The sequence below is a fragment of the Peromyscus eremicus genome, chromosome 2 (assembly GCF_949786415.1).
Source record: "Peromyscus eremicus chromosome 2, PerEre_H2_v1, whole genome shotgun sequence".
Lineage (NCBI taxonomy): Eukaryota > Metazoa > Chordata > Mammalia > Rodentia > Cricetidae > Peromyscus > Peromyscus eremicus.
The window spans coordinates 43,667,265-43,682,899 of record NC_081417.1 but is presented as its reverse complement, the minus strand read 5'-3'; the positions used below and the strand labels follow the sequence as shown (position 1 = coordinate 43,682,899).

At 39.0% G+C, this 15,635-nt stretch overlaps 1 pseudogene; it reads right to left on the bottom strand.

The window, feature by feature from the left end:
• Positions 1-1,385: 1,385 nt before the first annotated feature.
• On the bottom strand, positions 1,386-2,963 carry LOC131904728 (serine/threonine-protein phosphatase 2A catalytic subunit alpha isoform-like; annotated as a pseudogene).
• Between the last annotated feature and the right edge of the window lie 12,672 nt (positions 2,964-15,635).

The following is a 15,635-nucleotide window of genomic DNA, read 5'->3' as shown; positions in this document are numbered from 1 at the left end:
CTCTCGACCATTGCCAGCAGTCTGTTGTGGGGGTATCTTTGTGGATTTCTGTGGGCCTCTCTAGCACTTTGCTTCTTCCTATTCTCATGTGGTCTTCATTTACCATGGTCTCCTATTCCTTGTTCTCCCTCTCTGTTCTTGATCCAGCTGGGATCTCCTGCTCCCCCAAGCTCTCTTTCCCTTGACCCTTGCCCTTCATGACCCCCAGTCATGTCCAGGCTGTTCATGTAGATCTCTTCCATTTCTCCGTCATTGGGCGATCCCTGTGTCTTTCTTGGGGTCCTGTTTTCCAGGTAGCCTCCCTGATTGTTTGTAGCCAGAACCTAGAAACAACCTAGATGCCCTTCAACTGAAGAATGGATAAACAAAATGTGGTACATATGCACAATGGAATACTACTCAGCAGAGAAAAACAATGACAGCATGAGGTTTGCAGGCAGATGGATGGATCTAGAAAAAATCATCCTGAATAAGGTAACCCAGACTCAGAAAGACAAACATGGTATGTATTCACTCATAGGAGGATACTAGATGTGGAACAAGGCTGACTGGACTGTGGCTCCGATTCTTAAGAAATCTCATGAAATCTTTAGTGAGACTTAATGTGCAACAAATGGCATATGACTCAGTTGAGCAGTAAAAATTCTCTGAGCACTTCTTCTATAACCTCCAGAGATGATTTCTGTATATTCTTTCCCTTAACGGCTTTGTAGACCCTGCCTCTGACTAGTACATCTTTTATCACTACTGTGAGAACTCAGTACTACATCTCCTACACAAAGCTCAATATTTCTATACACACATTTCTCTTCAGTAATATGCTAGTATTTCAATAACTATGTAGCTATCTTTCCTTTTGTACAGATTATAAAACGGATATAGATTTTATAAAGTATAGTCATTATCAACATTAAGATTTTGTTATCTTCTTGTTGAGTCTTCTGGCTAGAAATATTTTTGAACCTCACATTTAACATGATTGATATAGAGCATTAATTCAAATAGGTGAAGTTTATGCTGTGATGAGTGTCCCAAGACAATGTTGCTTTTGCAGCAGACAGATTTTCTTGCTGCTCTAAGATCTCATAAAAACAGGACTAATGTGTATAGTATAGTGCTGAAGAAGGCCAGTCTGGTCTCAAACTCATTGCAATCTTCCTGCCTCAGTCTCCCAAGTGCTGGAATTATAGATGTGAGCCACTAAGCTCAGTTTAAATCTCTTATCACAAATAGATATATGAATATGATAAATTCCATATTATTTGATCAGATGTATTCAAAAAGGATCAATTCTCAACCACTTTTTGTAGCTGCCAGAGGTGGATACTTCATGTTTCCAAGTACACTGTTGGGCGGAAGAATGAATTCTATGGACCCTCATGTTCCTAGTGTCCATCCAAATGCTTAAGTGCTCAGATGTCATTCAGTATGTCTACGGATGGAGACAGACTACCATGTAGACAGAAGATCTACCCATCCACCAAGGCAGTGAGAGGACGTGTTTTCTTAAACACTCATCATAGAAACCATAAACTTGTGTGATCTGTCTGCTCTCATGACCTTTTAGTAACAAACCTTAAGAACTACAAGCAGTGTAACTATTTCAACTGAGTAATATCCTCTGTCCACATAGTTTCCCATAAACAAGTAATTTGTATCTGATGGTTTACCACCAATTATAAAGAGTTCCACGAGGACATGAAATTGCCCATGCACATTTCCTTATACACAGTGACTGAACATCTGACTTCTTGCACATTGGACTCTTTTGTCAGGATTTCTTTAGCCTTCTGGTAGAGGCTCTTGACCTGGGACTTGGAGAGCTGCTTGCACTCGCTCAGCTGCTCGGTCCACTGGTCCAGCTCCTTGGTGAACAACTTCTGGCTAGAACTAGCTGCTGCTCTGTGCTGCTCCAGGAGCAGCCCACAAGCACCACCACTGCTCCCCAGGGTGCTTTCTGCAGCCTCTGGTGGCTGCTAGGTGAGTGCCATGCTGGCTTGCTCAGCAGTGTTGGGCCCTGGCCCCTGTGCCTCCTCCTCTACTCACTCTAGCTCAGTATTAGTATTTAAAGAATACTTAGGACATATATGGTGAATAAATTTACACAGAATTTAATGTTTTGTTCAATTTGTTATTCTGGGTTTGTATGACAAAACAGCATGTTCTGAAAAGTTCTGACCTCACAGAACTAATCTGTTTTGGTAGCCATAATAGAAATATTTGCAAAGTATAATGCTTGGAATATTTCGGCTATTATGAGTAGAGGATGCATAAAATATTTTTGCATTTAATGTTAGTGGTTTAGAAGAATCACTTTGAGTCTTTATCAATACCATTAAACACTGCACCTGTTGAAGACACTTGAATTTAAAAGACCTTTGAGGGTTAAGTAATAAAGAATTTTCATATTTTGATGTAATGAAAAAAGACCTTGTTTTGATTTTTTTGACACATTCTTTCTATTTAATCCCTGGCTGTCCTGAAGCTTTCTATGTAGACCAGGCTGGCCTTAAACTCACAGACAGATCCTCCTCTTTGATTCTCAAGTGCTGAGAATGAAGGCTTACACCAGCATACCTGGCCTTTGTTTTAGGTTCTTTGAAATAGTCTCAATATGTATCCTTGATGGGCCTGGAGTTGCTGAGTGGAGGAGGCTGGCTTCAGGCTCAGAGATCTGCTTGCCTCTGACTCCAGAGCCCTGGGATTAAAGTATGTGCTAACACACCTGGCTGAGATCTTTTTTATATGACTACTAGATGCTAATGTTGGTTGTGATTTAAAAAAGTAGAATAACATATGTGGGTTAAAAATTTCAGGCCAGACTTACTAATTTTGGGTCTGGCCAAGGTGGCCTTGAATTCCATATTTACCTGAGGATAGCCTTATCCTGATGCTCTTACCCCCACACTGTCCAGCTTATGCTTTAAATATGTAAAATGTGAAAATGTTGCTCCTTTGTTCATACTGCATAGGTTTTGACTCACAGTTGAAGAATAACCTTTTTCATTCAGATCTGTGTGATTTCTGTTTGCTTTTTATCCTTTTTGGCCTATGTGTACATGAGTTAGTTTTAAATCATCACTATTACTCAGCTTTCCTCTAAAAATGTTTATTTGCTTTTATAATTATGTTTTTTTTTAATATCTTAGATTCTCCATTATTCTAGACAAGTTTTGTGTTGGGGGTGAAACTCAGGCAAGGCTCATGCTAGTCAATTGCTTTACCATTGAGGCAAAAATACTTGTTTGATGTTTGAAAATATTTTTTCTTTGGTTTGATTTCAGTAAATAGATTAATCCCTTTGCTTAATAAATCTTTTGTATTAGTTTTTACTTCATCTGTAGGTTTTTTCACAGTATGATAATTGTGCTGTTAGCTGACTTCATTTCTTAATTTTTAAGGCATTTTTTTTGTTTCATGTACACTATCTTTGAATAAAGACTCAAGCTTTTCTTGTGGATAGTAGTGAGAAAAAAGTACATTAAGTCACAAGACATATAATAGAATATTAGACTCTTTCCTACCATTCCTTTAAAGATATTTGTCCAAGATTACTTCTGTATCACCAGTGGCATAGAAGAATTAAACAGCAATAAGATTGCTCGGGACTCAATCTTTCTAGCTGTTTTCATACTTTAAAGTAATAGAGGTACTCTTCCAATGGAAAAGTGTTTTTTGTTTGTTTGTTTGTTTAGCTTTGTGCCTTTCCTGGAACTCACTTCATAGACCAGGCTGGCCTCGAACTCACAGAGATCCTGAGTGCTGGGATTAAAGGCATGCGCCACCACTGCCCAGCAGAAACGTTTTTGAAGGGAAAGATAGTGACAATTGACTGTTTCACAGAAAGCACAGCCCATGGCAGATTACCCATTTTGTTAAAACCTTGGTTTCCTTTCATGTAAGATAAAGACAATGTTAGCATCAATCTAGTTGGGTTATTAAAAAAAATTAAATGGAACAATGTATGAAATGTGCCTATTAAAGGGCAGCATATTGTAAGCATGCAATAAATGGTTGCTATTATCATGTTCATTAGTAGTAAAAGTAACAGCTATCAACAAGACTCAGTCAATACTTGGGGATGTATGTTTATTACCATGCATTAGCATAAAAGGGGAGATCATTGGACTAAGTGACATGTTAAATAAATATAATGGTCCCTTGTGCTTGGAACTCAAATCTGCACATTGACTTCACAGCTGTAACACTATTAATTAAATCTTGTCTTTCACGATGTAAATAGCTTTTTGATGTACTGCTGCTGCCAGATTCTCTTGCTCCCTACTGCTCTCACTAGGAGTACTTGGGCATCTTTGGAAATCTCCAAGGCTATTTTTCATGCTTCACTTTAAGATCAACAAGGGTACAATTAAGTTATTGTTGCTTCCTTGAAAATTGTATGACTTGGGATTATTTTCATTCCAAGTACCACATGCAGCTGAAAAGATAAGTATTTTTTCATCTGGCATATGTAAGATACCAAGGGACATACTAAAAATTCAACTCATACTTTTATTTTCCAAGGAGCTATCCTGACATTGTTCTGGCATCCTGATGCTGAGTAAACTTACAAGCCAATTTTCTTTACTATTTAACATTTTGAAATGTATAGGGCTTTTGCACCTTTGTGATCCCTGGATGTTTTCAAAATCTCCAAAAACTTGGATATGTATATTTATACACAAGAAATTTTATACATAAAGCAAGCAATATAAAGAAATTCACAGTGATTGACCCTATACAATTCATTAATTTCTTTTTTTAAATTTTATTTTATTTTACAATACAATTCAGTTCTACATATCAGCACGGATTCCTTTGTTCTCCCCCCTCCTGCCCCCCTCCCCTTCCCCCCAGCCCACCCCCCATTCCCACCTCCTCCAGGGCAAAGCCTTCCCTGAGGACTGAGATCAATCTGGTAGACTCAGTCCAGGCAGGTCCAGTCCCCTCCTCCCAGGCCGAGCCAAGCAACCCTGTATAAGCCCCAGGTTTCAAACAGCCAACTCATGCAATGAGCACAGGACCTGGTCCCACTGCCTGGATGCCTCCCAAACAGATCAAGCCAATTGACTATTTCACCCATTCAGAGGGCCTGATCTCATTGGAGACCCCTCAGCCATTGGTTCATAGTTCATGTGTTTCTATTTGTTTGGCTATTTGTCCCTGTGCTTTATCCAACCTTGATCTCAACAATTCTTGCTCATATAAAACCTCCTCTTTCTCACTAATTGGACTCCCAGAGCTCCACCCGGGGCCTAGCAGTGGATCTCTGCATCCATTTCCCTTAGTCATTGGATGGGGTTTCTAGCACAACAATTAGGGTGTTTGGCCATCCCATCACCAGAGTAGGTCAGTTCGGGCTGTCTCTCGACCATTGCCAGCAGTCTGTTGTGGGGGTATCTTTGTGGATTTCTGTAGGCCTCTCTAGCACTTTGCTTCTTCCTATTCTCATGTGGTCTTTATTTACCATGGTCTCTTATTCCTTGTTCTCCCTCTCTGTTGTTGATCCAGCTGGGATCTCCCGCTCCCCCAAGCTCTCTTTCCCTTGACCCTTGCCCTTCATTACCCCCACTCATGTCCAGGCTGTTCATGTAGATCTCATCCATTTCTCCATCATTGGGTGATCCCCATGTCTTTCTTGGGGTCCTATTTTCCAGGTAGCCTCCCTGGTGATGTGAGTAGCAGTCCAGTCATCCTTGTTCCACATCTAGTATCCTCCTATGAGTGAGTACATACCATGTTTGTCTGGGTTACCTCACTCAGGATGATTTTTTCTAGATCCATCCATTTGCCTGCAAACCTCATGATGTCATTTTTTTTCTCTGCTGAGTGGTATTCCATTGTGTATATGTACCACATTTTATTTATCCATTCTTCAGTTGAAGGGCATCTAGGTTGTTTCCAGGTTCTGGCTATTACAAACAATGATGATATGAACATAGCTGAGCAAGTGCTCTTGTGGTATGATTGGGCATTCCTTTGGTATATGCCCAAGAGTGGTATAGCTGGATCTTGGGGGAGATTGATTCCTAATTTTCTAAGAGAGCGCCATATTGATTTCCAAAGTGGTTGTACAAGCTTGCGTTCCCACCAGCAGTGGAGGAGAGTTCCCCTAGCTCCACATCCTCTCCAGCATAAGGTGTCTTCAGTGTTTTTGATCTTAGCCATTCTGACAGGCATAAGGTGGTATCTCAGAGTTGTTTTGATTTGCATTTCCCTGATGATTAGGGATGTTGAGCAATTCCTTAAATGTCTTTCAGCCATTTGAGTTTCCTCTGTTGAGAATTCTCCATTTAATTCTATAGCCCATTTCTTAATTGGACTGTTGGGCATTTTGATGTCTAATTTCTTGAGTTCCTTATATATTCTGGATATCAGTCCTCTGTCAGATGTGGGGTTGGTAAAGACCTTTTTCCATTCTGTAGGCTGTCGCTTTGCCTTGTTGACCCTATCCTTTGCTCTACAAAATCTTCTCAGTTTCAAGAGGTCCCATTGATTGATTGTTTCTCTCAGTGTCTGTGCTACTGGTGTTCTATTTAGGAAGTGATCTCCTATGCCAATGCGTTCAAGACTACTTCCTACTTTCTCTTCTAGCAGGTTCAGTGTAGCTGGATTTATGTTGAGGTCCTTGATCCACTTGGACTTAAGTTTTGTGCACAGTGATAGATATGGGTCTATTTGTAGCCTTCTACATGTTGATAACCAGTTATGCCAGCACCATTTGTTGAAGATGCTTTCTTTTTTCCAATGTACACTTTTGGCTTCTTTGTCAAAAATTATATGTTCATAGGTGTGTGGATTAATGTCAGGGTCTTCTATTCGATTCCATTGGTCCACATGTCAGTTTTTATGCCAGTACCAAGCTGTTTTTATTACTGTAGCTCTACAGTAGAGCTTGAAGTCAGGGATCATGATGCCTCCATAGGTGTTTTATTGTACAGGATTCTTTTGGCTATCCTGGGTTTTTTGTTTTTTCCATATGAAGTTGAGTATTATTCTTTCCAGGTCTGTGAATAATTGTGTTGGTATTTTGATGTGGATTGCATTGAATCTGTAGATTGCTTTTGGTAAGATTGCCATTTTTACTCTGTTAGTCCTGCCTATCCATGAGCATGGGAGATTTTTCCATTTTATGACATCTTCTTCAATTTCTTTTTTCAGGGACTTAAAGTTCTTGTCATATAGGTCCTTCACTTGCTTGGTTAGTTTTACCCCAAGGTATTTTATGTCAGTTGTGGCTATTGTAAAGGATGATGTATCTTTTTTTTTTTTTTTTTTGGTTTTTTGAGACAGGGTTAGGATGATGTATCTTTGATTTCCTTCTCAGCCTGTTTGTCAATTGTATATAGGAGAGCTACTGATTTTTTTGAGTTGATCTTATATCCTGCTATGTTGCTGAAGGTGTTTATAAGCTGTATCAGTTCCTTGGTGGAATCTTTGGGGTCACTCAAGTATACTATCATGTCATCTGCAAATAGGGAAAGCTTGACTTCTTCCTTTCCAATTTGTATCCCCTTAATCTCCTTATGTTGTCTTATTGCTCTGGCTAGAACTTCAAGTACTATATTGAATAAGTATGGGGAGAGCAGATAGCCTTGCTTCGTTCCTGATTTTAGTGGAATTGCTTTGAGTTTCTCTCCATTCAATTTGATGTTGGCTGTTGGCTTGGTATAAATTGCCTTTATTATGTTTAGGTATGTTCCTTGTATTCCTGATCGCTCCAAGACCTTTATCATGAAGGGGTGTTGGGTTTTATCAAATGCCTTTTCTGCATCTACTGAGATGATCATGTGTTTTTTTTCTTTGAGTTTGTTTATATGGTGTATTACATTGATGGACTTTCATATGTTGAACCACCCTTGCATCCCTGGGATGAAGCCTACTTGATCGTGGTGGATAATTGTTTTGATGTGTTCTTGGAGTCTGTTTGCCAGTATTTTATTGAGTATTTTTGCATCAATGTTCATGAGAGAGATCGGTCTGTAGTTCTCTTTCTTTGTTGTATCCTTGTTTGGTTTAGGAATCAGGGTAATTGTAGCCTCATAGAAGGAGTTTGGTAATGTTCCTTCTGTTTCTATTGTGTGGAACAATTTAAAGAGTATTGGTATTAAATCTTCTTTGAAGATCTGGTAGAATTCTGTGCTGAAACCATCTAGTCCTGGGCTTTTTTTGCTTAGGAGACTTTTAATGACTGTTTCTATTTCATTAGGGGTTATTGGATTATTTAAATAGTTTATCTGGTCTTGATTTAACTTAGGTATGTGGTACCTATCCAGAAAATTATCCATTTCTTTTAGGTTTTCCAGTTTTGTGGAGTAGAGGTTTTTGAAGTATGACCTGATGATTCTCTGGATTTCCTCAATGTCTGTTGTTATGTTCCCGTTTTCATTTCTGATTTTGTTGATTTGGATGCTCTCTCTCTGTCTTTTGGTTAGTTTGGATAAGAGCTTGTCTATCTTGTTGATTTTCTCAAAGAACCAACTCTTTGTTTCATTAATTTTTTGTATTGTTCTCTTTGTTTCTATTTTATTGTTTTCAGCTCTCACTTAGATAATTTCCTGGCATCTATTCTTCCTGGGAGACTTTGCTTCTTCTTGTTCTGGAGCTTTCAGGTGTGCTGTTAAGTCACTAGTGTGAGATTTCTTCAACTTCTTTATATGGGCATTTAGTGCTATGAATTTCCCTCTTAGCACTGCTTTCATAGTGCCCCATAAGTTTGGGTATGTGGTGTCTTCATTTTCGTTGATCTCTAGGAAGTCTTTAATTTCTTTCTTTATTTCTTCCTTAACCCATTGGTGATTCAGTTGAGCATTATTCAGTTTTCATGAGATTGTTGATTTTCTGTAGTTTTTGTTGTTGTTGAAATCTAACTTTAAACCATGGTGGTCCGATAGAACACAGGAGATTATTCCAATTGTTTTGTATCTGTTGAGATTTGCTTTGTGGCCAAGTATGTGGTCAATTTTAGAGAAGGTTCCATGGGGTGCTGAGAAGAAGGTGTATTCTTTTTTGTTAGGATGGAATGTTCTGTAGATATCGATTAAGTCCATTTGAGTCATGACATCAATTAAGTCCTTTATTTCTCTGTTAAGTTTCGATTTGGGAGATCTGTCCAGTGGTGAAAGTGGGGTGTTGAAGTCTCCCACTATTAATGTGTGTGGTTTTATATGTGGTTTAAGCTTTAGTAATGTTTCTTTTACATATGTGGGTACCCTTGTGTTTGGGGCATAAATGTTCAGAATTGAGACTTCATCTTGGTGGATCTTTCCTATGATGAGTATGTAATGCCCTTCTTGATCTCTTTTGATTGATTTTAGTTTGAAGTCTATTTTGCTGGATATCAGGGTGGCTACACCCGCTTGTTTCTTAAGACTGTTTGATTGGAAAGTCTTTTCCCAGCCTTTTATTCTTAGGTAGTGTCTATCTTTGAATTTGAGATGTGTTTCTTGTATGCAGCAGAAAGATGGGTCCTGCTTTCATATCCATTCTGTAAGCCTATGTCTTTTTAAAGGTGAATTAAGTCCATTGATATTGAGGGATATTAATGACCAGTGATTGTTCATTCCTGTTAATTTTTGGTGGCAGTGTGTGTATACTTCTTTTCGTTGGGGTTTACTGCTGTGGTTTTATCTATTGCCTGTGTTTTCGAGGGTGTATCTGACTTCCTTAGGTTGGAATTTTCCTTGTAGTGCTTTCTGTAGGGCTGGGTTTATGGATAAATATTGTTTAAATCTGGCTTTGTCATGGAATGTCTTGTTCACTCCGTCTATGATGATTGAAAGTTTTGCTGGGTATATTAGTCTAGGCTGACATCCATGGTCTCTTAGTGTCTGCATTACATCTGTCCAGGTCCTTCTGGCTTTTAAAGTCTCCATTGAGAAATCAGGTGTTTTTCTGATGGGTTTGCCTTTATAAGTCACTTGGCCTTTTTCCTTTGCTGTTTAATATTCTTTCTTTATTCTGTACATTTAGTTGTTTAATTATTATGTGGCGAGGGGACTTTTTTTGGGGGTCTAGTCTGTTTGGTGTTCTATAGGCTTCTTGTATCTTCATAGGCGTTTCCTTCTTTAAGTTGGGAAAGTTTTCTTCTATGATCTTGTTGAATATATTTTCTGTGCCTTTGAGTTGGTATTCTCCTCCTTCTTCTATCCCTATTATTCATAGGTTTGGTCTTTTCATGGTGTCCCAAATTTCTTGGACATTTTGGTTCATGACTTTGTTGGCTTTAGTGTTTTCTTTGACTGATGAATCTATTTCTTCTACCATATCTTCAATACCAGAGATCCCTTCTTCCATCTCTTGCATTCTGTTGGTTATACTTGCATCTGAAATTCCTCATCGTTTACTCAGATTTTCTATTTCCAACATTCCCTCTGTTTGTGTCTTCTTCGTTTTTTCTATTTCCCTTTTCAGGTCTTGGACTGTTTCCTTCATTTGTTTCATTGCTTTTTCATGATTTTCTTTTAGTGCTTTATAGTTTTCTTCCTGGACTTTATTGTTTTCTTCTACGTTATTTGTCCTTTCCTCTAGTTTTTTATAGCGTTCTTCCCATTTTTTTGTCTTTTCCTCTCTATAAGCCTCTACCTTCTTCATGATGTTATTCATAAGGCTGTTTTCTTCTGCTTCTTCCAATTTTTGATGTTCAGGTCTAGATTTTGGAGAAGGGCTAGGTTCTGGTGATGCTGTATTGCTCTTCATTTTGTTGTATGTACTTCTGCCTTGATGTCTGTCCATCTCCTTGTGGTTCGTTCTTGGTCTTATGATTGCACTTGGTTCAGACAGAGCTGACAGAATCAGGAAGTTTCTCTCTCTTGTCCAGATGGGAGCTCTCTTGTCCAAATGGAAACTCCAGGGCAGGATGGGAACACTTGTCCAGACGGGAAGTCCAGGCAGGATGGGCGCTCTTGTCCAGAAGGGAAGTCCGGGGCAGGATGGGAGCTCTTGTCCAGAAGGGAAGTCTGGGGCAGGATGGGAGCTCTTGTCCAGAAGGGAAGTCCGGGGGCAGGATGGGAGCTGGGGGACGGTCTCTAAGTCTCAGAAAATGGCTGGGGTCTCGGGTGGATGGGTGTGGGGGCAGGGCGTGGAGGTTGCAGGGTCTGCGGGGGTCTTGGAGAAGGGGAACCTTCCCGGTAGGGCTAGAAGGGAACCTACCCGGTGACCAGAACCTGGGGCCAAGTTGGGCAGGTCTTCCCCGGAGTGGCTGGTGCCCAAGGATGGGATCTAGGCTAAGCCCATCCACTCCCCTCTTGTCCAGAAGGGAAGTCCAGGGGCAGGATCAATTCATTAATTTCAATGCATGTTTCCTATCACTTGATAGAAAACATGGCTGACATTACCTGATTGCCTACCCTGTATATATACATTATTTTATATTTATATATTTTGTTATTTTATATTTATATACTTTGTTTCATGACTACAGTGACCCTCTAAGGTTGGTATCATTTTCTTTATCCTATGAATACATTTAGTGTAGCACCAATCCTAATTGCTCTTATTAAAAATCCGGAGCCAGCTATCAGGGTAAATGCTGAAAGATCAGAGAGACAAAGGAACAAGCCACAGATACTTCTCACCTCACCAACTCCTCAGCTTAAAATAACAGAGCTCCTGTCTCCTCCAGCCTTATATTCCTTTTCTCTACCCAACCGTATCATTTCCTGTCTCAACCTTCCTAGTGCTGGGATTAAAGGCCTGTGTGCCTTGCAAGTACTGGGAACAAAGGCATGAGAGCCCAAGGGCTGGGATTAAATGTGTGTGCCACCACCGCCTGGTCTCTATGGCTAACTAGTGCCTGGCTTTGGCCTCTGATCTTCAGGCAAGCTTTATTTGTTAGAGCTTACACAAAATATCAACACATTTTAGCTCAAAAAGTTTAAGAAATATGGCGAGAAGAGAGGCAGACAGTGTGAAAAGAGGCCATCTTCAGGGATTCAGTCCATTAACCTTAAACTTTATCAACTCTGACTTTTCAGTGTACTGGTATTCTTTCTGTTATGCACAATGTTTATAGTCCCTTTCTAATGTGATCTGATTTATTAGGACTTTGGTTCATTAAAAAACAAATAATTTTAAGATGCCTTCAATAGAACCTTATATCCCATGTATGTGCACATACATGAATTTATGTGGCCTTGGGAAAAACATCCCAAGGCCATGCACATGCTTGTCAAGTGTTCTGCCACTGGGCTTTATTCTCAGCCCTTATTTTTCCATTTTGTCAGGATGCAGTTGCCTGTGAAAATTCATTTTCTCCCATGAAGTACTTTATCTGTACTCTTCACTTGAGCCAAGCAGGTCAAGAAACTAAGGCTTCTTATTGTGGCATCATTCCTATTATTTACTTTAAATTTTATCGATGAGCATGGCTTGGGAAACAGTTTATTTTGCTTAAGACTCTATTCTTTATTTTCCCACCAGTTTTCAAGGGTTTGGTGTTGTGTATGGTACTTGAATTGAGAACACTTTAACCTTTCAAGTAAAGGAAATCAAAATGTCAGTTTCTTGCAGGTGGTTTTAATCTACTTTTTGTAACCATAGGTTTGCTTTTGTTTTGAGTGGAAGGATTTGGGTAATTCTGCCTTTTGTGTCCAGGTTTCAGTTAAACAGATAATTAGATAATTAGTTTAAAATTGTCTTTTGCCTTTTTTTAATGGATGATTTCTTTTTATGTGGGTAACCACCAAGCAGAACTTTGAAGTATGATGTTTGTGGTGATCTGTAGGCTGCTACTTCAAACATTGCATCTCAAGGAATCAACTCAGAGACCTTTATAGAAGCAAAATTCTTGAAATATAAAAATTCTGGCTGCATTGAGAGCTAGAAAGATGATATTGACTTTAATCTTTATATGTAAGTATCAAATGGGCATTTGGGAGTAGTAGTAAGTTGATTTAGCACATATAGTTTGGTTCCTAAGCCTTCAGGAAAAAAATCCAACTTGCCTGTCAATAGCACTTACATAATTCACTTACATAAGAAATAACAGAATTAGAAATTATGAGAAATATATAAGTACTTTTAAATTGTCATAAAAATTGAAACTTTGGAATATGTCTGGGTAGATTAGTGTCTTAGTTATTTTTTTTCTGTTGCTGTGACAAAACACCACAATCAAGACAGCTTATAAAGACAGTGCTTAATTGAGCTTATGGTTTTAGAAGATTAGAGGCATAATGGCAGGAACAGCTGAGAGCTCACATCTTGATCGGCAAGCAAGAGGCAGAGAGAGCACACTCAGAATGGCAGGACTTTTTTGAGATCAAAGTCTGGATCAAGTGACAGCTCTCTTCCAGCAAGGTCATGCCTCCTAATCCTTCCCAAACAGTTCTACTAATCCAGGAGCAAGTACTCAAACATATAAGACTATGAGGGCCATTTTCACTTAAACCACCACAGATAGCAGATTACACTCTGCCTCACATTCATGGGAAGAGTCCAAATGACAAAGAACAGACTCTATTCTAAAAATAGAGAAAGAATAAGACAATCAGAAATCCACAAAAATGTAATAGGGCAGCTGAAAAGTGGCGAAATAGAAGAAGATTCACACAGCTCTGTCTGTGCAGCTCCCACGTACAAGTAATGAGGACACCTCTCATTTCAAAGGTAAGCTGGGTGGTTCTTATGGAAAGGGCCTAGCTATCCTGCTCTTGGGATAATCCCACAGTTCTGGAAAGCCTCATGGTTTAGAATCACAGGGCTATGCACCATCTTAAGATGAAAGCTACTGTTCAACACCAAGCTATCCCAGGGGCCTAAGAGCAATCACAAGTCAGGGTATGTGAAGTCAACTGGCCACAGCCCAAGGTAAAGAGCGGCTGCTAGGAGGCAACTGTGATGATTAGAGCACTCAAACACTGACAAGCCAAAAAGGAAGGATGGCAAGAGATTGTTCCTGTAGAGAAGTGCACAGGAGGAGGAAGGTGTGGACTTTACTACTTGATAACAACGTTGGAGTCTAATAGCACTGAGCCTGAGGATAATGGATGGATGAATCTTTGCATCCATCCACAAAAAAATTCACTGTTAGAGACACTAAGAATTCTCCAACTCCAGTAAACTACTAAACATCCACAACCACTTCCCTCCACCACAGTGTTTAATATTTGATGGATCATGAAAGTACAGAGACAGGCCCATATGTCCATATCTCAGGGCTTTGCCTGCTTCTCCCATTCTCAAGATACCCGAGAGACACACCCTAGCTAAAACATTAGCCATCAGCTTATAAACTTAGTCATCTGATAAAGGTGGAGAATCTGCCAGAGAATAGTAGACAGAAGAAGCCTCAGGTACACAAAGAAGGAGGTTAATGAAGGGAAGATAGTTCAACAAGACTTCTGGCACTTTTCCAGTACAGGCTCAGCAGCATCACAAATCATATTAAACACCAAAGTCCACAAGTTCATCTGACTGGTCACCACTGCCACATCCACCTGGCAGAGTCTGACTTTGAAGAACTCAAAAGAAACAGCTTTAATGCCTCTTTTTTTAATAATCCTTCATAGTTGTTTTTTTAATTGAGTTATCACTAATATTTTGACCTTATATTATCTTTTAATTATTTATTTTATTTTTTGAGGTTATATAATTACATCATATCCTACCTTCCCTTTCCTCTCTAAACCCTCCTACATAACCCTCTTTGCACTCTGTCAAATTCATCACCTCTTTTTCCATTAATTGTTGTTATACACACACACACACACACACACACACACACACACACACACGTGCATGTATTCCTAAATACATGAGTATAACCTACTTAGTCTGTATAATGTTTGTACCCATATTTTCAGGGCTGACCATTTGGTTTTGAATAATCAATCAGTGTGCTCTTCCCTGGGGAAGACTCTCTAACTCTCAGAATTCCTTAGTTGCCTATGGTTCTTTATAGGATCTTGGATTTTTCCCTACCACCAGCCCTACCATCCACATGAGCGTGTCTATTCTTGCTGCCCTTGTTCAGCTCACATTTAGGTAATTATGTTGGTAAGATTTTATGGGTGAAACATCTGACACTCATAGGGAACATAATCTCAAAATGAATTCTGTGAGCTTTAGACTCTTAAAAATCTTTCCATCCCTTTTGCATTACTTTTTTTAAAAACCATTTTCTCTTAGGCTTTTTTGGTGCTGTATTAGTGGACTCTTCTCAATAATAGCCTTAAATCTAAGTAATCTTAACTTTCCAATTAAAAGACACAGATTATCTGACTGTATTGGAAAACAAGATCCAACTACCAAGTTATGTCTCCAAGAAACATAACTTGATGGCATAACTGAGTGGTGAAAGTCAATTAATAAACAAATGAAATAAAAATAAAAGTATTTATGATAACAGATATACTTCATACTAGAATTAGCATAAGAGATAATGAAGTTCACTACACATTAATAAAGGGAAAATGTATATATAAGATATGACATTTATAAAAATACATGTACCAAATATTGGCGCTCCTAGGTTCATAAAACAAACACTGATAGATACAAAAGGACAAATATACAATACAATTTAATGTTTTTATGGGATTCCTGAATGTGTGAACAAGTGGGTCTCTGATCCTTGTGCCTTATCTTGGACTCTTTTCCTTCTGCTGATTTGTCCAACTTTGATGTGATAGTTT